General features: G+C 43.6%; 1 protein-coding gene and 1 pseudogene across 2 annotated transcripts in view; one reads left to right on the top strand and one right to left on the bottom strand.

The window, feature by feature from the left end:
- Positions 1–1,039: 1,039 nt before the first annotated feature.
- Positions 1,040–20,821, top strand: part of NIM1K (NIM1 serine/threonine protein kinase) — a 66,720-nt gene continuing 46,938 nt past the window's right edge. The window contains exon 1 of one of the 2 annotated variants that reach the window (XM_045438768.1): positions 1,040–1,327. The gene's annotated coding sequence lies outside the window, so the exon portion shown is untranslated. Of the gene's footprint in view, positions 1,328–17,185; positions 17,285–20,821 lie in introns of those variants that run through there. The other variant, XM_045438776.1, reaches the window with a different exon arrangement.
- LOC123577039 lies at positions 5,435–6,184 on the bottom strand (annotated as a pseudogene).

Raw genomic sequence — 20,821 nt, 5'->3', positions numbered from 1 at the left:
TTCCAGCACCAGCATTGGACAGCTGAGCAGTCAAATAACCTTTCTGAGCTGTTTCCTCATCTGTCAAAAGAGATGGTAATAATACCTAAAATTAGGTTATTGTGAGGATTTAATCAGTTACTCTTTTGAAAATATTTATAATAAGGCCTGGCAAATAGCAAAACAAGGAATCTTTGGGTTCCCTAATTTCTACCATAAATAGATTTAAAACTCACTCATCTACACTTTTGCTTTCCTAAATATTGCCCTGGCAATCAGGAAGACAGAATCTGGAAGCATGAGGAGGTGGAAAGAGTGCTTGCTGAGCTGCAACTTAGGGTGCTGGTCTTGGCTTTGCCATTAACCAAGCTGTGTGACCCTTGTTAACTGACCTCTCTGATCTCACTTTCCTCCTCTGTAAAATGAAGGGCTTGAACTTCAGTGGATAACCTCTAGTTATCCTACGGGTTTTGCTAGTCTGTGAATCGCATTCTCCGCTCAACACTCAATTCAGTGACTTGGCTTCCTTGTTTGTAAACTGTAAAAATATTTGGCACCTACCATTAGCCGGAGGGTTATAGCTGGGGAGTAGGCAAGAGATTAGGGACTCACAGTCTAAATGACACCATAGGAACTGGATATATTGTATGGGAGGGATCCGGGCAGAGGGTGGCATTAGCACTTCTTTCTGCAGAGACTAAACCCTGCCAGACTCACCCGAAGGAGCTGTCACGGTGGGTTTGCTGGAAACCCCGTTCTGTTGGTAAGCTTGCTGGGTCCCGGTCTACCAAGGATACGGGAAACCTTTGATCAAGAGGCTCGAGAGGCTCAGCACGAGGCGTGAGCGGACGAGAGCTGTGTCAACCCTCTTTTGGCTGTGTCGCCTGTTCTCATCCATCCCGTAGGAGGGGCTCTCTCTGTGAGAGGGCCAACCACCCCCCCCCCCCAGTGTCTGCGATGGGTGTCCCCGCGCCGCGCACCCCCCTCCCTCCAGCCCCTCCTTCCTGGCTGCCATAGAAACCGGCCTACGAGGTCCGGGCCCGAGTCCCGGAGCCTGACCGGCCCCTGGCCCCCTCCCCCGGGCCAGCCCCCCGCTCCCTATTGGTCCTCCGGGGAAACGCTGCGGGGCGCCTCTGTCCCCGCTGCAGAGCCCGGGCCGGGGCCAGCGGGCGGGGTTTGCCGGGGCTGCTGTCGGTCAGGTCCGCGGTCCCTGACAGCTCAGGGAGCCTCCCGCGCGGCCGCGGCGCCCGCCACCCACGCACCTCCCGCGCCGCGCCCGCTTCAGCTCCAACCGCCCTCAGCTCCTGGCCCAGCGCAGCCGAGTCCGTGAGCCGGGCTCGCCACGAAGGTAAGCGAGGGCCGCGGGGCTCGCAGCCAGCACCTCCACCCCTCCCGCCCCTCCTCCCCCAGGCTGCTGACCTGGTGGCGGGGGGCGGGGGGTGGCTGCGAGCAGCGCCCGTCCCCGGCAAGCCGAGGGGGAAAAGGGGGCACGGCTCCCGGAGAGGCGAGGGCGCGAGCTGGGCGCGGGAGACGGGCAGGCGCTCCCGAGGGCGAGCGCGAGCAGAGGGCGTTGTAGCCGGAGGCGCAGGCGAGCCGGTGCCCGTGCAGTGTGCGGCGCCCCTGGGTCTGCGCGCGCGTGTGTCCCCGCGTCCCGGCACCGTGCGGGCCCCCGCGTCGGAGTGCGCGCCCGGGGAGTGCGCGCCCGTACGGGAGCCCGGGAGGGCGGCTTCGCGCCCGGCCCGGCGCGCACCTGGCGCGGGGACCCGAGCCCCAGGACGTGAGCCCAGGTGGGGACCTGCGTGACCCGGACTGGCAGAGAGGGCGCTGACAGCGAACGGCTGTGGCCCACCACACCCCACACCACAACGCTCCCTAAAGAATCGTGCTTTTTAAAAGACTGTACGAGTAAGGAGGAACCTCGTCTCTTCCCGGATGTCCCTTCGGGAGTATTAGGAGCTCCAGGATGACCAGGAAAGAATGGCAACGGGGTCTGTAAAATGACATTTCTGATCAGCTTTTGTGTTCCCGACACAACACCTGGGCAGATGGAGAGGTCAAAGTAACAGATAAAGGTGCTCTTGGGGCAGCAAAGATTCAGCCTTCCGCATTTTTTCCTTCCCTTCCTTCCCTCCCTCTTCTTTCCTCCCTCCTTGCCTCTCCTCCCCCTACCCCCTACCCCCGTTTCACCCCCCCCACCCGCGTTTTCGTCCTCCAGAGTTTAGTAGACAAGAGGGCTCTCTGTTAGACCCACCCTCCCCCACCCCACTTCTCATCCCGTTTCAAAATGGGAGCAAATGAACCACATTCTAAGCTCTTACCCGTGCAGTTCAGACAAGTTTGGAAATTAAACAAATCGCGTTTGCACTCGAGTCCGCGGGAATCCAAAAGGGAAACAAACAAAACCAGACCGAAAAATCTATTCCAAGTTAAGTCAAGATTTCAACACGGGATCTAAAAGGAGTATTTGTGTATGGCAATACGTTGTGTGTGTGTGTGTTTTAATGTTTGAAAAACATGTATCACTCAAGCTTGCATCATCAGTATTCAATGTGATTCACAGAAGCGCTTCAAAAGATGGTTTCTGTTAGTGTTGCAAAAAGCACTTCTAATTTTGGTTGCCATGGTAACCGAAGAAGTTGCCCCGCGCCGTTGATGCGCAGCCTGGCTGGAACCAGGAACTGTTCGTGAGATCTCCTCACGTCCCCTCATGTCACCATGGTAATAATAAATGAGCTTATAAGATACTTGTTTCTTTTCCTTAAAATACTAAAGCCCAAGCATGTTGTTTTCAAATTTTATCTTTCCCGAGTTTGCAATTTGTGACACAGACCTTCCTTCTTAGACAACTGAGTGTAAACACTGCCCTCCAGCCAATCAGCCCTGCTGGCCCAGCTCTCTTCCCACAGCTCGATGCAATAAGGGGGGGGGGGGGGGAGGGAAGCATGAAGGAGGAGAGTGTCTGGTGTTAAAGGAATCCCGGCCTTGCACCACATCCCCCTCCCCATTTAGCGTTTTATAATTTGGAGTCCTAATCAGCTCTCTAATTAGGAGATGGGGAATGTGGGTGGGGGTCCCAGAAAGAGGTGAATGGAGGAAAAGCTAAGTCTTGCTCTCCATGGCCTCCTGTTTTGTGCGCTGTTGAATTTGCCTCATGGGTTTATTTTTGGCTTGACCACTGTTAAGTGGTGAGCCTGGAAAAACCTTTAGAGAGGCCTTCTTCTGTGTTAGGGAAAAAATGTGGATTGGATATTTAGTTTGGGGTGTGCATTTTTTTCTAGTAACTACACTGCATTTAAAATAAAGGCAGGTTTGTATGAAATCTAAATTTCCCAGTAATAACTACATGTAGGCCATAGAGCCCTCTATGCTCTTGATTTAGCCTGAGGTTTTCAATTAAGATGGATTAATTTGGGGGAAGCAGTAGCATCATTCAGATACTTTTCAGTAGCAAATGTTGGTGTCTTCAAAGAACTATAATCCTTTATACAGTACATCCACAATTCCTGAGCAGTGAATCCTATAAAATCAATTTTGTACATTGATGGCACATGATTGGGAAATTTGGAAGCCCCTAGACTTACAGTTTTAAAAGAAGAAAAAAAATACTTCGTCTTAGTAGGTTAATGTTTATAGCCAAATACGTAGTTTCATTTTGAAGAATTTAAAAATTAAAACATAACGTGAAATCCACCTTCATTTTTTGAGTCTCATTATGGTGTTTCTCTAAGGACTCAAAAAGCCTCAATTCATTGGCTGATTTTCTTTCGGTTGCTGAAAGGACCAGCTGTTTACAAAACTAGTCTCATTCTATTGTTGCCATCTCCTATCATCATTCTTTAAAAAGTTTTTGTGGAGAAAATAATTGTTTTTTACTTGCTTAATTTTTAAGAACCTCTGGCTCTTTCTTATCAAATATTCTAATGGCTCTGTAAAACACCTCTCCTTGGTATTTTCTATACAATGAAATGCATCAGACAGTCCTTACATCCTTCTAGGCCCCCCAACCTCCACCCAGCTCTTCAAAATGGAGCCCTAGTCTGAACCAGTTCTTTCCTAGTCCTGACATACACCAGCATTCTGAGATTTCCCTTCACTTCCTTTTTGTCCCCATTCTCTGTTCTCTGGTTTTCCTCTTTGTTAGTTTACTGCTTCATTTTCTGAAGCACCCACTTTGGTAGCTTCTTAAGAAAGAGTTATGGGAAATAAAATTTTGAGACCTTGCATGTCTGAAAATGTCCTTATTTTACTCTTGCACTTAATTGATGGTTTGCTTGGGTGTAGGATTGACTGGAAATTAATTCCTGCCAATTTTGGAAGGTATCGGTTAATTGTTTTCAGCTTTCAATGTTGCTGAAAGTTCAATGCTATTCTGATTCTTGATTCTTGTCATGATATCTATTTTTTTTCTGTCTGGAACCTTGTAGGATTCTCTCATTGTTTTGTGAAGTTTCACTAAATATGAACTTGCTTTCTACAGATTATGTTCATCTACCTACTGGTCCTGAGGAACTTGTATCCTGCTCTTCTGGGGAATTAATGATATAGACATACTTGGAAAATCATTCCATTTTATTGGTTACTTTTCATTGTCACATATTGATTATTCTTGATTGCATCAACTCAAGATATTTAGTTTTGAATACTTGGTTGCTGCTCTTTGGAATCATGCATGCTGCCAGACCATCCTGCATTCCATTTCTGTTTTCTTACCACTTTTTAACAATGATCAGTGCTCTCATTCGTTAGGGTCATACCCTTAGCTCTACAAATAGTTTTTATATTCTTTGTGTATTTGCTTTATGGGACATGTTGGTTTTACAATTAAATTAGAGCACAGCGACAGTACATTTGCTGTGGACTAGTCAATGATGTGATGGCCAAGTCTAAAGTAATGAGGCATCCTCCATGCCAACCATTGGTGACCTGCAAGGTAAATATTTCTCTAGAATGTAGACTTGTTCACCCTCTTGTTTTGCATGTGAGGCAACAAATCCAGAGATATTAAGTGTGCGGTCATTTCTCCAGAGTCCCTTTTATTTATTTATTTATTTTAGGGTCAACAATGCATTTTATTATACATCTTAGATTTGTACATTTCACATATGCTTTTAAAGCTTCAATTAACAGACAATATAAAACAAATATATATATATATATATATATATATATATATATATATATATATATATAGCAGTGGTTCTCAGGCACAGAATGTAGGAGGAGACTGGAGCATGTTTTTCCCCTTAACACAGAGGGAATATTCTGAACCCAAATAGTGAAATGTTTCCATCTGACCTAGCTGCCTTTTTGATTGAATTTTATTACACTGAACTGCTTTAGTAGGCACGATGTTGCTAACAGGAAACAATGAGACTCAAATTTGTAACCTGTATTTTCTTGAAGTCTGTAAGACCCAAATGATTACTTTTCTCCCGATAGAGCTCCAGGATCATCCCGTGAAAATAATATTGCCCCTAACATATCTGGAACATCAGCCTCAGAACCACTGCCCATGGTTATTCAACGTCTTCAGGCCTCACAGGATGAGGTAATGGTATGATGGATTTCTTCTCAGTGTTTCTGGAAGGTGCTTTCCTCATATCATAAGCATCCTCATCACGTTCCCTGTTGCTGGCCAAATAGTACTCTATGACTGTCCCGTACACACTGTAGCCCGACTGCTTGTACATGTTGACTGCAACTTGGTTAGATACTCTTACAAAGAGATCAACAAAAAATCCACCCTTTCTTTCTGAAGTCTCCTCTAATAACTCCATAAGTTTAGCAGCCAAACCAAGGCGTCGAAATTCTGGGGAGGGGGACAGAGAGAGCCGTGACATGCCCGTGCCATTCTTCCCTAGCTTCGGAGCCTTCTGCTTTACCCGTGATCTAACCCGTTAACTCTCCACCAGGTGTCTCTGCAATGATGAAATACCCTGGCCAGTGGGCGAGGTACTGTAAGTAAAAAGGAATCTGTTACATTTCTGTAGGTGGATCCAAGTTAATGTTGTCGAAGCGGAACAGGTCGTTGCACGTGAAGGCCCAGAGTGTGGTCATCGGCCGCCTCCTAGGCCAGCTCGCCGGGATCCCCACCTGCCCTGCCTGAAGTCGTTCTGCCCTGACTCCCTTTTAAACACTCATTCTTTTACCCAGCCTCCTCTCTCTCCTTGGTTACTTTGTCATATATTCTTTTTTCATTTTTAAAGTTTACCTATTTATCTTGAGAGAGAGAAAGAGGTAGAGGGAGGGAGGGGCAGAGAGAGAAGGAGAGAGAGAGAACCCCAAGCAGGCTGTGCACCGTGAGCACGGAGCCCTTATGTGGGGCTCAAACCCACCAACCATGAGATCATGACCTGAACCAAAATCAAGAGTCAGAGGCTTAGCTCGTTGAGCAAACCAGGCTCTCCTCTGTTCCTTTCTTTAAACCTTTTTTCTTTATTATAAAGAAATATTCGACTTCTTTGTTATAAACTATGTATTATAAAACAATCTATATTCCACAGGTAGCAAGAAGTAGTGGTTAAGTCTTATTTAGTTTTAAAAATAAATTTTATAGTTAACATACAGTGTCATATTAGTTTCAGGGGTACAGTATAGTGATTCAGTAATTCTGTGCGTTACCCAGTGCTCACCACAAGTGCTCTCTCTAATCCCCATCACCTATTTCACCCATCCCCCTGCCCACCTCCCCTCTGGTAACCATCAGTTTGTTCTCTATGCCAAGGCTGTTTCCTGGTTTCTCTCTCTCTGTCTTTTCTTTGCTCATTTGTTTCCTAAATTCTACATATGAGTGAAATCATATGGTATTTGTCTTTCTCTGACTGACTCACTTCACTTAGCAGTATATTATCTAGCTCTATCCATGTCATTGCAAATGACAAGATTTCGTTCTTTTTACGGTTGAATAATATTCCATTGTATATACATATGCCATTTCTTTATCCATTCATCTATTGATGGACACTTGAGCTGCTTCCATAATTCGGCTATTGTAAATAATGCTGCTATAAACATACAGGAGCATGTATCCCTTTGAATTAATGTTTTTGTATTTTTGGCATAAACACCCAGTAGGGTGATTTCTGGACTGTAGAGTAGTTCTATTTTTAACTTCTTGAAGAACCTTCATACTGTTTTCCACAGTGGTTGTACTGGTTTGCATTCCCACCAACAGTACACGAGGGTTCCTTTTTCTCCACATCCTCACCCACACGTGTTGTTTCTTGTGTTTTACTTTAGCCATTCTGACGGGTGTGAGGTGATATCCCATTGTAGTTTTGATTTGCATTTCCCTGATGATGAGTGATGCTGAGCATCTTTTCATGTGTTTGTTGGCTATCTGGATGTCTTCTTTGGAGAAATGCCTATTCATGTCTTCTGTCCATGTTTTAATGTTTATTTGTGTTTTTTTGAGTTGTATAAGTTCTTTATATATTTTGGGTACTAACCCCTTATTGAACGTGTCATATGCAAGTATCTTTTCCCATTCAGTGGGTTACCTTTTAGTTTTGTGGATTGTTTCCTTCACTGTGCAGACGCTCTTTATTTTGATGTAGTCCTAATAGTTATACATTTGCATAGGGGTTAAGTCTTAATTCTGGAAATAGCTTTGCTGCATTTGAATCCTGGCTCTGTGACTTACTTACTATAAATGTGACCTTGGGCACATAGTTTGATCTCTTTGTGCCTTACTTTTTTGGGCATAATAACAACAGGTACCTTCTAGGATTGTTGTAAGACTTAAATGAGTTGGCTCATGTAAAGCTCTTAGAATGGTGCCCGGCACAAAATAAATGTCATTGTTGCTAGTATTATTGTCAAAAATGTGGAAATAAATGTTAAAATGAAAGAAATAAACATGTATAAATCTCTCTCTAATCCTGTGTATAATCCCAGCTAGAGAGATTATCATGGTTAACATTTCAGAGGGTTGTTTTTGGTAGTTAAAAACAAAGAAAAAAAATTGAGATACCATACATACAATTTTATTTGTTGCTCTTTCCATTTATCTTTATGTTTTGAGCTTTTTTCCTTGTTGTTGGATAGTCAGTATTCTCTGTATGACATATTTGTTTTCTTTTCTGTATTGATCCTAACACAGAGCCTTACAAATTAGGCCCTCAATAAGTACTAATTGTCTGGGAAGCCAGCCCTTTCTTCTGGACCCTTTGGGCTTGGGGCAGGTGTAAAGAGAGTTCCTCCCATCATGAATTTGAGAAGTCCCCCTGCAACTAAGACAGGTCTTATCTTTTCCTACGCAATAAAAGCATTCTGGAGATGGCACCTGAAAAGTGTGGATTCAGCAGAATGAGGGAATACTCGTGTGAAAATATGATGGAGGAGTGGGGGGTGGCATGGACAAGAACCCGAATGGAAGTAGCGAGGCATGACTCAGTAGGGCCACCCAGCTGGGAGGTGTGGATCTTGGCACATGCACAGCAAAGGCCAAGAGAAATGGCCTGATGTTTTGGTTTTTCCTCGCAGCCTCAGTGATTAGTTGAGGCTAGGAAGCCAGTGAGAAAGCTTCTGTGTATAGACACTTCCAGAAGTCCGGCCTGCTTTGATCTCCCCCATCTCCTTCTGAGAGATCTGACCCAGTTTGGCTCTTCCACAGTACATGACAGTCGCCTGCCTGCTTTCCTCACACAGGACACGTGTGGCCAGAAACAGTCACTTAGCAACTCTTTCACGGTTTTGGAATTAAGCCTTGAGCAGCCCCAGTGAGGATTCGTGTCTCCTCAGAGCACTGCATGTAGCATGGAGGCAAATTTATGTTGGCGTTTTTTGTGTTCTGTCATTTGCATATGCCAGAGAGTTACTATATCCCAGGAAGCAAAGATGTTATTCAGAAGAGTGGGCTGGGTGGCTGGCTGTGGCCGGAGACATTTAACAGTTCATTTAGAGGAGTACTTCTGTCTTGCTTAAACTCAGGCTTTCTTAAGAATCACCCTTTCTGGGGGCACCTGGGTGGCTCAGTCAGTTAAGTGTCGACTTCAGCTCAGGTCATGATCTCGCGGTTCGTGGGTTCGAGCCCCGCGTCGGGCTCTATGCTGACAGCTCAGAACCTGGAGCTTGCTTCAGATTCTGGGTGTCTGTCTCTCTCTCTCTCTGCCCTCCTCCACTTGCACTCTGTCTCTCTCGCTCTCTCTCTAAAAAATAAATAATCATTAAAACAATTAAAAAAAAAAAAAGAATCACTCTGGGTAGCACATAACACCCATGTGAGAACCATTCTGTGTGGTCTGGTGGCTACTGTCTGGCAAGGAAGTTCAAAAAGATTTACCGAAGCTCTAAAACAATTGCATTGGTTAATATCTATAGAAAACAGGACATGACGCTTTCAAAGGTTACTATATAGCAATGCTAAGTAAGGATGCTCTTAGCTTAAACCTGTTTGTCACACTGCTAGAATATTCAGTGAGTTGCAGATCAGTGACTTAAAATTCTTTTGTTCGAGATTTTGTGCAAAATGCTAGATTATTTTGTGAACGTTGCCCACAGAGACAACGATTCAAATACAGACTATTAGTTCCATTCTTGGTTAACAAAATACACTCTGATCATACTTATTGAATCATGAGGATTCCTTTTAAAGCCTTTTAAACTTGGGGTGCCTAGATGGCTCAGCCGGTTAAGCATCTGACTCATGATTTCAGCTCAGGTCATGATCTCACGGTTTGTGAAATTGAGCTCCGCATCAGGCTCTGTGCTACAGTGTGGAGTCTGCTTGGGGTTCTCTCCCCCCTTTCCCCCCCCCCAGCTCATGCACTCACACACACTCTCTCTCAAAATAAATAAATATTTAAAAAATAATAAAGCCTTTTAAACTTTTCTGAGCTTTTCGTTTAGACAAATACTCCTCGGACATAATCAACACCACCAGTTCGTGAGCTGGTGTAGAAAGCGAAGAGGTACAGATTTGCTCACCCTTTATATAAATGCCTCAAATTCAACAAGACATTTTAATTTTTTTTAATGTTTATTCAATTTTGAGAGAGACAGAGCACAAGCGGGAGGGGGGCAGAGAGCGAGGGAGACACAGAATCTGAAACAGGCTCCAGGCTCTGAGCAGTCAGCACAGAGCCCGATGTGGGGCTCGAACCCACAAACCACGAGATCATGACCTGAGCCGAAGTCAGTTGGTTAACCAACTGAGCCACCCAGGTGCCCCAACAATACATTTTTAGATGCCGCGTTTCCCTGTTTTCCTCACCTACGTTTCCTTACCTTAGTACTTGCTTGCCTTCAGGCCTCATCTGCTTCAGGAAGTTTTCCCTACACATTCACGACACGCTAGCTGTTCTCTGAGCACCCACTCTCCTGTGAGCATCTCTAGCCAACTGCTTTGTCCATTATATTTAACTGGTCTGTTTATGTATCTACTTTGTCCCGCCAGTGGATGACTTATTCACATCCACATGGCTCTTGGCGAGCACCTCAGACGGTTGGCATAAAGTAGGCAGGCACTTAAAAATAATGTTTGCTCCACTGGACATTTCATTGATGTTGACAGAATCTTCCATAATAGAGTGTGAAGGTAGTGACCTCACATTGCTTAGGGTGGCAGGGAGGGCAAGGAAGTCAGGGAGAATCATCTCGCTTTCATCCTTCTTCTTTCTAGCAACATCTTTTCGGGGGATTGCCTGCGACACCCACGGCTCCTGCTCGTGAGACCAGGTAACGCAGCAGCATCTGTTGTGTGTGAGGCACAGGCTCTGAGGTCAGAGAGGCCTGAGCTGGAAATCCAACTGATATTTCTTGCCTGTACAACTTTGGACAAGTTATCAAGTCCTTCTTGCATTCAGTTTCTTCATCGTAAAAATGAGGGTAAATTGCAGGCACCTTTCAGGGTGGTTGTTAAGGATTAAAGAAAATCTGTATCAACTAATTGGAACCAAATAATAGTAGCTATTCTAAGTTAAGGATGCTTTTGGCTGCAAGGAATAAAAAGAGGTTTATTAGCTTGGCTAAAAGAGGTTTATTTTCACGTAGAAAAAGAGATCTAGATAGGTGTCTTGGTCTGCTCAGGCTGCCATAACAAAATACCATAAAATGGGAGGCTTAAACAACAGAAACTGATTTTCTCACAGTTCTGGAGGTGGGAAGTCTGATACCAGGGTGCCAGCACGCTCGGGTTCTGATGAGCACTGTCTCTGGCTTTCAGATGGCCACGTTCTTGCTGTGTCCTCACATGGCAGAGAGAGGGAACTCCCTGATCTCCTAAGGACACGAATCCCATCGTGGGGGCCCTACCCTTGTGGCCTTATCTAAACCTAAATCCTGTCTCCAAATACCAACACACAGGGGCTTAGGGCATCAACGTGTGAATTCTGGGGAAGACACAATTCATATATAGCGAGAAGCCGTTGATAGCTTTGTTTTAGTTGCCATCAGAGACCTAGTTTATTGCTATCTTTCTGCTCCGCCATTCTTCCGAAGTCTTGCTGTCATGGTTATCATTTGAGTGTGCTTAGCTGGCCACGAAACCTCCAGACAAGGTCCACACAGGAAGAAAGGGAAAGGAGCTGGGCCACTTACAACTATGCCATTTTATCGTGAAGCATAAGATATCGAAAATCCCTTGCTAAGGTCCCATTTGCCAGAACTGTGTCTCCGGGCCAGCCCTAGCTGTCGGGGAGAAAGAGCACGGGGGCCTTCCAGCTTCTATAGCAGAAGTCGAGGAAGGGAGAAAAGAGTTAGTAAAGATGTTGAGTGAGCCAGCCAGCAGTGGCTCGTCACTTATTGATAGGGTGCTCATATGTCCCACTTTGCCAGCGACAGCCCTGGTTTGCACCTGTTGTCCCAGTGTGATTATTAATAGCAACCCCTTCTATTCTCAAGAATGTCTTGGTTTGAATGACAAATGCTATGTTCATTCCACTTACTGAGCGCTTGCTATTTACTGTAGGCTCTTATTAAATGGTAGTTATTAATAAGATAGAAGGCAACCATACGATAAATAATAAGCCAAGATTACATGTGGCGAATGCCTGTGATGCCACTTCGTAATATGGGATACAATACTACGACATTGATTTGGCCTAGGAGTGTTTTGAGGACTGATGACGCAGAATAGAAAGCCACTTACATATTAAGGCAGATATACTTTTCTGCCGTCACAAATTTATCAGAGAAATTTTGCACATGAGAAGAAACGTTATTTTACCTTCTAGATTATTCTCTTGTGGAGAATGCAGTAGAGTGTGACCTTGGGCTATTTGGTAATAAAGCCCTCCTTAATCAGGAGAAAATATTTGTGTCTTCCAAATATTCTTTCAAGTTGATTTAAAATAAAGCTATTTACTAAACTGTTTATTTTTTTCCCCTCAGCTCCGTTTTAAAATCCTAACAATTTGTTTTACAAATGCATATATTCTGTTGGGCTGACACAGTGGAAACAAACAAATTAAAGAAATTTGGTTCTTGCTTTGTCCCTGGCCACCGGTTAGTAAGTCTCTTTCCTCTCTGGATCTGTTTCTCATATACAAAGTGAGAGATGAAATATTCGTGGGGGTCTTCTACTTTGTGTTCCGAAGAGTCCATGAGTGTGTTTGGGTCATCAAGGGAAACCAGGAAACAGCCAATCTGCTTGCGGCTTCAGGTCACTTTGGTCTGAGGATGTGTTAAGAAGTAAGACTGCAGAGGAAAACTGACATGAGGTCACAAAGCGCATGCATATCCATCCAGCCAAGCAACTTGCCGTTCATTTTTGGCAGAAGGAAGGCATTTCCTAAACAGCATGGAAGGTCAGTGGTACTTGATGGGTTGGAGGGAAGAAAGACACGGGAGGAAAAGACTTGTTTTATTCCGGGTTCTGAATTCTTTACACGTTCAATGACCTAACGTCTCTGGTCCAAGGAGCAGAGTGGCCGTGAGGCGTAACTCACCTGTCCCTGGGTTTGTGTTTGACAAATTCTAGCAGCACGTCACAGGTTAATAGTTTTGACCCAGTGTGCTGTTGGTGGTTCAACTCCAGCCCTCCCACTCCCATTCTGCTCTTATAGGTATCCCCCGCTTTTCTAAGTTCACATTACACCATCCCGCTTTTACCAAAAAACCTACATTGGTACCTGTTTTCACTCACCGAGAGAAATCTGCAGAAGATTTTGGCTTTTATGAAAAAAGGCAAAAAGTGAACATGCATTCAGCATCGGCTTTGCCGCGAGCCTCTATGGGGGCAGTACACCCGGAACAGTGGCAGAGGCCACACCGAGCTCCTTCCTCGGGAACTACACTGGGCACACGAGCATCACAGAGCTTTGAGCTGTTGTCTGTGAGCATCTGTGCTTTGTCGCAATTTATTTTGAGCATCTGCTAGCAAAACGTGTCCCAAAGGATTAGAAAAGCCCAAGAAGGGTATTTTGTGGGTCTGGGAATGCTAAAAAAAAAAAAAATCCCATAAAAATGAATGGTAATGGCTCCTTCACTTTTCTGCCATTTCAGCTTATGAAAGGTTTCATCCGAACCCTCTACTTTTGGAAAGTGGGGGAAAGCTGTATCTCCTTTCTATTTTTTTTTTGTTTTTAATTTTTTTTTTCAACGTTTATTTATTTTTGGGACAGAGAGAGACAGAGCATGAACGGGGGAGGGGCAGAGAGAGAGGGAGACACAGAATCGGAAACAGGCTCCAGGCTCTGAGCCATCAGCCCAGAGCCCGACACGGGGCTCGAACTCACGAACCGCGAGATCGTGACCTGGCTGAAGTCGGACGCTTAACCGACTGCGCCACCCAGGCGCCCCTGTATCTCCTTTCTAAATGACACCACCAATGTTCTACAACCTTAGTTCCTTATTACTTTTATTTTTGAAATGAAAGATTTAGAATCTAGATAATTTGCCTGCTCAGTCAACCCAACCAATTTTTGTTTAGATTTTCTCATGGGAAATAATGTTATCAAATAGCTGAAGAGATTGGCATTCCAATGTCCTGCCGCCACTTTTAGGAGTAACTGCACCCTGGATTTTGATATCTAGGTTGCTTGTTGAAACAGCGATGCCTGATTGATATCTTCAAGGTTCTAAGGACTGCTGGTCCGAGGTCATTCCACGCTCCCCATCCCTGACCACCTTCAGTGTGGTTGGCAATTATTTTGGAGTTTTTTTTCTCCTTATAAGTCCTCATTGGCACTTCCTTTCCTACCTTATCTTCCCCCTTCCTAAAAACTCATTTATTTTTATGAAATCTTCCTTAGGTAGATTTTGATTTTCTCAACTTTTTTTTTCTTTAGTTTTTTAAAATGTTTATTTATTCTGACAGAGACACAGAGTGCGAGTGGGGGAAGGGTTGAGAAAGAGGCAGACACAGAATCTGAAGCAGGCTCCAGGCTCTGAGCTGTCAGCACAGAGCCCAGCATGGGGCTCAAACCCACAAACTGAGATCATGACCTGAGCCAAAGTCGGACGCTTGACTGACTGAGCCACCCAGACACCCCATCTCAACTTTTCAACTTGTCAGGTTTACAATCATCTGCTGAACATTTCCTGCTTTAGCTAATTCATGGAAATGCTGAAAAAGATTCCCCCCAGTTCCATGCCCAGTACAACTCATTGCCTTGTCCAAAATTGCTCAAAACTCTGGGTTTCTGCGGCTCTTCTGAACCACCCATATGTAATAGTTTTGCTCATACCTCTTTTAGAAGGTTTAGATGTTTGCAGTACCAGTCTGTGTTGTGAAATTCAAACAGGTCTGTTTGCACGTGGGTGCCATGGAACAAAAGACCAAATATACCGTTTTAAGCATACCACCACGCAAAAACAGAGAACAGTAGAGATTTCAACTGAAATCCCTTAGGCTTTAGGTTCGTTTGGGGGAGAGTTTACATCTTTATGATGTTGAGCATTCCTGTACTAAACATGGTGTCTTTCCATTTATTAGAACTTCTTTTATGTTCTCCCATAAGCTTTCATAATTTTCCTAATTTATGTCTCTCTCAGCTCCTTTATTGGATTTATGCTTAGGTTTCTCGGGAATTTTATTGCTACTCTTGTCAATGGAATATATATTATTTCTTTATTGTTACCAGAGTATTAATGGTGAATACGAATGTTACTGGATTTACACTAATCTTGTGTCTAGAAACACTGTTAAACCTACTTATTAGTTCTAACGGTTTCTGAGTAGGGACTCTGGGATTTTCTATGTTTAAAATATGTGTCTGAAAATAAGAATAATTTTATTTCTTTCTTTTCAATATTTAGTTATCATCTTCTTTCATTGGCTAGAGGTTCCAATAAACATTGAATAGAAGCAGTATTGGAAGGCATCCTTGTTTTCTTCCTGACTTTGTAGGAAGAGACAGCTTGTTGTTTTTTTTTTAAGTTTATTTATTTTGAGAGAGACAGAGATAGCACGAGGGGGGGAAGAGCAGAGAAAGAGAGGGAGAGAGAGAGAGAGAGAGAGAGAGAATCCCAAGCAGGTTCCATGCCGCCAGCACAGAGCCTGGTGTGGGGCTTGAGCCCACAAAGCCGTGAGATCATGACCTGAGCCAAAACCAAGAGTTGGACACTCAACTGACTGAGCCACCCGGTCACCCCAAGACTGCTTCTAATATTGAGCCACTTAAAAAGATATTTGCTATAGGTCTTTGGTAGATAGGCTTAACTTGCTTGAGCAAGTTCCCCTCTGCACCTAGTTTGCTGATATTTTATTAATAATGAGTGTACAGTTTTAGCAAATGCTTTTTCTGCACCTGCTGAGATACCCTTTTGCTTTTCTCCTTTAATTAATTTATGTGCTTAATAAAATTCGTACATCTTCTATTGTTAAGCAAGGCTTATATTCTTGGGAGACATTTTATTGAGAGATGCCTTTATAAATATATTGTTGGATTTGATTTAGTACTACTATTTTATTTTACATTTTTGATATCTATGGTTAGGGAGTGAAATTGGCTTATAATTTCACTTTCTTGTAGAGGCTGCCAAACTTTCAATCGGTATTCTATTCCAAAATGACCTGAGTTGTGGTTGTAGCTTAAAGTATAGCTTGTTTTTTTCTATGGCATGTACATGTATAGCAAGGATTGCTCTTATTTATTTATAACCTCCTTTGAGGCATTTAGACTCATTTAGCAATAATGATAATAATCATGGCCCATTTTGAACTTTCTCACTATAGGTTGTCATTCAAAAGCACAGAGTTATCTAGCGTTTCATCAAGTCAATTTGGCTACTTTGCGGTGGTGATAAGCCCATTACGAAGCTGGGAATGAAGAAAAAATTAATTTGTGTATTAACTGTTACTGATGTTGATCGGGCCCAGTGGTTTATCCAAAAACAGAGAATACTCCTTTCTGATTCTCCTGCCTGCCCTCGCCACTATGGCTGATTCATGTCATGCCCAAGTCTGGACTTCGTGGTGGTTGCTGGTTCCCTAGAGCGTTAAGTTCCACAGTAATATACAGCAAATAGAGGCAGCAAATGGAGTCAGGTAGGCTTGGGTCCCTTGCTCTCCCTGCTACTTGCCAGCTCTTTGCGTTTGGACAAATTCTTTCACCTCTCTAAAATGTTATTCATCAGTGCAACGGGAATTTTAATATCATCAAACAGAGTTTGTTATAATGATTAAATCCATAACAGAGTGCAGTATCTGGTATAGTGTAAACGCTTAAAAGAAGTACCTTTATTTTTTCACTGTTAGAATGAATAAAATGCTAACAATACTATGCTAACACCAACTGAAAGTGTGGCTTCTTTCAAATGTCCTTCAAAAGGTGCTATTAGTTTGCAGTTTACAAGTTTCTGTTACAGTGCCTTTCATATATTATGTCTTAATCCTTTTTCTTTTAAAAAATATTTATTTGGTGCCTCTCATATCCTAGGGTTAGATGCTGGGGAATATTGAAGATATGAGATAAATAAGCAGCAGAGATCAGTCTAGAGAGACAAAATACAATTAGAATATGAACTGATAGAACGTAAGATGTGGGATATCAAGATGGAACATAAGATATGGGAATATCAAGATTGAACTCAGTGGGACTGAGGAAGAAGCAACTAACTGTCTAGGTAAGTAGAGCAAAGAAAACATGAAGAAGGTCATATTTCAGTAGGGTCTTAAAGGCTGAAAGAGGTAAGGAGCAACTGTGTTCCAGTCCTAGCAAGCTAGGTAGGTAAAACTACCCCGGCAGGAAAAAGATAGTTTATGATAGGAAAGGTAAAACTTTAGGAATAAATTGCATAATTGATTCTGATCTCAGAACTTCCCTTCAGGGCTGGATATTTAACTATGAGTCTGAGCCTGTGGGAAGGAGAGCAGGGATGCCTTGGAACCCTGGGTAAACACTGACCCTCTGGTGTCCTGGAGGTAAGATTTAATTCACTGCTAATTAGTGTTGGCTTTGGCTCCCCTGGGGAAGTATAAACATAAAGAAGGAAAGGAGTGGGGAGAAGGGCAAAAGGCAAGTGCATGGATGTGTATTTTGCAGAACTGCCCTGGAGGAATTGAGACATGCAGAGAAGGTCTTGAAAATAGAGCAGGGATTATTTCGCATGCTTTAAAATAAAGCAAATTCTGCTGGAGGCTGCTAACATATCACACCCTAAAAATAAAAACAAAGGAATATGGAGCCTTTTTTATTCTTACTGTGATCATTTTAACCTTCCAAAAGGAAGCCATAATTGGGCTGTTTTTATTGTCTGTGGGCTGGAGCAAATGCTGGTCTGTAAACATTCTGATGCTTCCAACTCAAATAGCCTTCTTAGGAATGTCTACCCACATTTGAGGTGTGCTTCGCTGGGAACCTTAGAATGTTCTAGAAAAACAACAGGGCATCTCACCAAACCCACAATGTTTCAGAAATTTTCCAGCCAGAGTTATTCCGGCTGGGGGCACATGTAACAAATGTGCCCTTGTTTCAAGAGAAGATACTTCAAAGAGTTTTGGGATTTTGTTTGGTTGTTTTCAATTTTTTTTTTTTTTTTGCCTTTATATTTTCTTTATCATAGAACAGTTGTTTTAGTGTTGTGGTTGCTGTTGCTGTTGTTTTTCCACCAGAGAAGTATATGAAAGAAATATCTATTTCTGTATCTTCTGGGATCCACACTACCCTTTAAATTTTTTTTTTTTCAACGTTTATTTATTTTTGGGACAGAGAGAGACAGAGCATGAACGGGGGAGGGGCAGAGAGAGAGGGAGACACAGAATCGGAAACAGGCTCCAGGCCCTGAGCCATCAGCCCAGAGCCCGACGCGGGGCTCGAACTCACGGACCGCGAGATCGTGACCTGGCTGAAGTCGGACGCTTAACCGACTGCGCCACCCAGGCGCCCCCACACTACCCTTTAAAATATCTGCACAACTCAGATCAATTCACGTGGCACTTATGAACTCCTCCTGGGTACTCGGTGTCCAGAATCCTGAAGTTAATAAGATTGAGGACTTGCCCCATAGAACCCCACATTCCAGTAGGGAGGACAAATATGTGCACAAGTAGCACAAACACTAGACAGAATGTGAAGATGTTCAAGGAAAACACAGAGTTCATGCGGGAAATACCAGAGGAAGAGCTGTGTTCTGCCTGAAGTATTAGAAGAGAAGAGAAGAGAAGAGAAGAGAAGAGAAGAGAAGGGAAGTTTGAATAATAAGTAGAATTTTAACCATTAGACGATTGAAATAAGAAAAAGAATGGAATTAATCTCTTGTAAAACAAGAATTTAAAATAATTGTTGTGCTTACCAACAAAATAACTGTTTTAATTTGTTTACTCATTCATCTGTTCCATAAACAAATATTGAGTACCTATGATGTGCCAGGCACTATTTAGAGAGAGAGGTGAATAGAACATCCTCCCTGCCCTCATTACCCTTATTGTCTAGACAGATAGAGATGTTCACACAAGAGACAGATGTGCACAGACAGGTGCATGAAATACTCTGAGAGTACCACAGACTTAAAGGAGTTGAAGAAGACTGCACAGCGGGGTAGAGTTTGGAAGGTTCGAGGGGGAACAGGTTAAAGAAAACAGTCCATGTAGAAAGGCGTGGAGGCGTGAAGCAGCATGGGATGCTTGTGGGCCCTCAAGTATTTTGATGTTCTCAAATATAGGGCTGTAGGGGAGGAAAAGTGCTCCTGGACCTTCCTAGAGTCCTTGGCTGGGTCTGAAAAGTAAATTGACAAAGATTAACAGGAGAAGAATGTATACAAGTGTTTAACCTAAGTTTGATGCGACATGGGAGCCTTTACAAGGAAATGAAGACCTACAGAAACAGAGCTGAGTATTTTATGCTAGGTTTGATGAGGAGTGGAGAGTCGTGGAGGAACACTATGATAAGTCAAGCAGTACAGTGGTCCCCCCTTATCCGCGGGTTTGCTTTCCACGATTTCAGTTACCTGAGGTCAAGTGGGGCCCCGAAGTAGAAGATTCTCCTTCTGTCTTATCTGCAGAAGGTCAAGGGTAGCCTAACGCTAGGTCACCACGCCTACGTCATTCACCTCATCTCACCACACAGGCGTTTTATCATTTCACATCTTCACAAGAAAGGTGAGTACAGCCCAATAAGATATTTTGGCAGACCACATTCACATGGCTTTTATGACAGCATATTGTTGTAATTGTTCTATTTTATTATGAGCTATTGCTGTTAATCTCTTACTGTTCCTAACTTATAAATTAAACCTTATCATAGATATACACATATAAGAAATATCATAGTATCCACAGAGCTCAGTAGTCTCTGTGGTTTCAGACATCCACTCAGGGTCTTGGGAACATCCCCCAAGGATAAGGAGGGACCACTGTATGAGGTAAGTGTATAAATTGGGGGAAGCTTAGCAAGGCCTAATTGTTAGGATTCTAACTGGTGCCCCTTGTCTTCAGAGATAAGGATGCTCCTTTTCTTCAGGTACAGGGAGGGCACCCCTCACCTGAAGATTTTATAGCATGTTTCAGGGGAGAAGGAAGTCAAACGCACTCTCCTGCTTAAAATACTCAATATATCAAGGTGCCGTATTTGGGGTAGCATGCCCTGAATCCTATCAGGGCATATGGAGTGGGGCAAGTGGGAGCAGGGGACATGAGAAATAAGACTAGAAACAAAATCAAAAGCCAGATCTCAAAGAGTTTTCTAGACCATACAATGGATATTTAATTCCACCCAATATTCATTTTAAATTTTGTTTAAAAGTTTATTTCTTTTGAGAAAGACAGAGTCAGCACGAGTAGGGGAGGGGCAGAGAGCAAGGGAAACAGAGAATCCCAAGCAGGATCCGCACTGCCAGCACAGATCCCAATGTGGGGCTCGAACCCACGAAGCCGTGAGATCATGACCTGAGCCGAAACCAAGAGTTGGATGCTTAATCAACTGAGCCACCCAGGCGCCCCTGTTCCATATTCATTTTAGTGAAGTTCGTTTAAGTAGAGCAGTAATACCTAAATTTTAGAAAGCTCCCGCAGATGGTTTCCTGGAGGATAAAGTGGAGCTGGGAAAGACAGCATGCAGGAAAGGCTGTCAGGAGGCTGTTTCAGTCAGCTAGGTCCAGGGCAGGATTTAGACCATTAGGGGGCAATTGCCTTCATCAGCCTAACATGCAATTTAGAATTTAGGCAAAGATAACCATAAAATGCCTAATAAAGTGCATGTTCTGATTTTTCTTATGATGATTATTGAGATGCCTTGAAAAAGATCAAATTTCAAAATATTTTAAGACTTTTATTGGCTCGTCCCTGCATGTGCCTCTCCATCTGCTGTGGGATCCAGTCGTGCAGGAGTCAGGCTGCACGGGTGAAAGGACTGGGGTGGTATTGAAGTGGGGGGGCTTACAGGACTAGGTGAAGGGAAGAGAGAAACCTGGGATGGCGCTTAGATTCTGACCGGGCCCACAGAGTACTGGCCAAGCTCTGCCT

Source organism: Leopardus geoffroyi, chromosome A1, assembly GCF_018350155.1.
Source record: "Leopardus geoffroyi isolate Oge1 chromosome A1, O.geoffroyi_Oge1_pat1.0, whole genome shotgun sequence".
In the NCBI taxonomy this organism is placed as follows: domain Eukaryota; kingdom Metazoa; phylum Chordata; class Mammalia; order Carnivora; family Felidae; genus Leopardus; species Leopardus geoffroyi.
Note: the sequence above shows the minus strand (reverse complement) of the source record. Positions and strands in the feature narration are given on the sequence as shown.